The sequence below is a fragment of the Petaurus breviceps genome, unplaced genomic scaffold (genome assembly GCF_028583685.1).
Source record: "Petaurus breviceps papuanus isolate PSGF00001 unplaced genomic scaffold, PetGlider_PUasm1.0 90775, whole genome shotgun sequence".
NCBI classification, from domain to species: Eukaryota; Metazoa; Chordata; class Mammalia; order Diprotodontia; family Petauridae; genus Petaurus; species Petaurus breviceps.
In genome coordinates, this window is record NW_027187342.1 from 5311583 (window position 1) to 5314123 (window position 2541).

Sequence of the window (2541 nt, forward strand, 5' to 3'; positions counted from 1 at the left end):
GCCAAGTAGAACTACTGCCTAATGCCATGGCTGATAGGGAGAGGGAACTGAGAAATACTTATCTGCCCATGTCTTCTGATGGCTGTGCAGGGGTCACACACTCCACAAGGCTACTTCCTCCTAAATGTGCTGATTCTCCCCAGGGCCAGCAAGTTTAGCTTTTTGAAGGTCACTGGGGCATGGCCAGACTTTCTCCAGGTAATGACAAGCTGCCATTCCATTTCCATTAGGGAAACTTCTTCAAGCTTTGAAAAAGGGTAATAGTATAGAGGCTTTTACATTTCATTAATATTTTGTTATTTATATATAAATATATATTTCTATGAATTTATTTGAAAGAAATATGTATATTTCACTTTGGGGATTATCATATTCATTTTTACTTTTTTTCACTTTCAACTGAGTTTTAGGGGAAGGAAGTCCTCTACCGCATTACACATAATATATATAGAAAGTGAATGCCAAATATCTTTCACTAAGTAAGAACCACTGGATTCACCAAGTAGTTGGGAAAATGAACTTGAAAGAATGGATTCAAAAATCTCTGTTTTTCCTCATATAGAACATTGCAATGCTGTAGTCATTGATTTTGGTCAATAACACCTCCAGAATTCATGGTTCCCAATTCTGTTTCAAGCTACAAATGGTATCACTGATCTCTGATTGGAGAATCTGAGTATTGCAGGGAAATGAAGATACCTTTGACTTAGGTGATTCCTTAAGTTTTAGAATGGAGTCAAAGTGGAAAGCTAGGTAGAATGGTGAATAGAGTGCAAGGCCTGGAATCAGGAAGACTCATCTTCTTGAGTTCAAATCCAGTGTCAAACACTTACTAGCTATGTGACCCTGAGCAAGCTACTTTATCCCGTTTTGTCTCAGTTTCCTCATTTATAAAATGAGCTGGATAAGAAAATGGCAAACCACTCCAGTAACCTTGGGGTCATGAAGAGTCAGACATGACTGAAAAATACTGAACCACAACAACAAATTAAAAGTGAAAATATTTCTTGGTGTTGGAGTAGATTAGCACACTATAATGAAATAGTAAATTAGCCTTTGTCATGGCCTTCATGAATCCATACTCCATATCTGCATTTGGTGAATTTGAAAGTTACATCTTTGAATCTATAAACTGCATTCTGTCACCTACTAAGAGCTATCTATTAAACTAGGGGTCAGTGACCTCTTTGGAACTGAGGATCATGGATGGGATGAAATAATTCACTTATGTCTTACTGGGTATCATTGGTAGGCCTAAAACTTAGGTATAGTAGCAAAAAAAATCAAGCAAATGAGGGATTGATAACAAGAGAAGACAATCAACCAAGTATTTATTGACTACCTGCTACCCACTACCTCATGCTATCAAGCACTATGCGAGGAGCTGTTTACTTTCAATAGACTGTAGATTCTGTGGATTTCTATTGACTTAATTGTATAAGTTTTGCTTTCCCTCACCATAATGTAAACTCCTTGAGGGTAGAGACTATTTTAGTTTTGCCTTTGTGTCAATTTTCAAAGAAATTTGACTCTCTTCAGTTTGTTCAGTCCCAGAGACCAAAGAGATTTTAAAACTGCTATATTTATACAAAAATATGAGTTATTTTCCAATTGACAAGTGGTCAGAGGATGTGAACAGGCTGTTTTCAGATGAAGAAATTAGAGCTATCTATAGTCTTATGAAAAAATGCTCTGGATCAGTATTGATTAGAGACATGCCAATCAAAACAACTCTAAACTACCACATTGCACCTATCAGATTGGCTAACATGACAAAACAGGAAAATGATAAATGTGGGAGAGGATGTGGGAAAGTTGGAACACTAATTCTTTGTTGGTGGAGATGTGAGCTGATCCAGCCATTCTGGAGGAAAAATTGGAACTATGCCCAAAGGATTATAAAACTGTGCATATTCTTTGACCCAGCAATATATCCCTTCTAGGGCTATATCCCAAAGACATTATAAAAATGGGAAAAAGACCACATGTACAAAAATATTTATAGCAACTTTTTTGTGGTGGCCAAGAAATTGAGGGGATGCCCATCTGTGATAGTAATGGCATTTAAAGATTCCCCCTGTATTGGCTTGGTTTTCAAATTGATTGTGTTAAAACCCAGAGCTTGTTAATCCCACCTGTGGGATGGACTTGTTGATGTGAAAAGAAAGTCCTGAACTGGGAGGAGCTGGTGACGTAGATTTGGAGAGACAAGAGAGAGGCGGAAGACCTTTTTGGAAGCAGCACCCACGTGGAGGCAGAGAGAGAGACTAAGAGAATTGCTGGTGGCCGCTTTGAATTGCCCTGGACTTTTGAGACCTGCCCCCTGAGATGCCAAGGACTGAGGAGACATGGCTGTTTTGCTGGTACTTTGTCTGTCTGTTTTGATGTTGTTTTGCCAGATTTGTCCACTGGTGAAAGACAGTCCTGTTGTTGAAGAAGTCCTGGAACCTGGCTTTTGGCTAAGAAGCCCTGAGACTGTCCTGCAGACAGAGAGTGAATACTGTCCACTGGTGAAGGACAGTGCTGTTGTTGCAGGGGTCT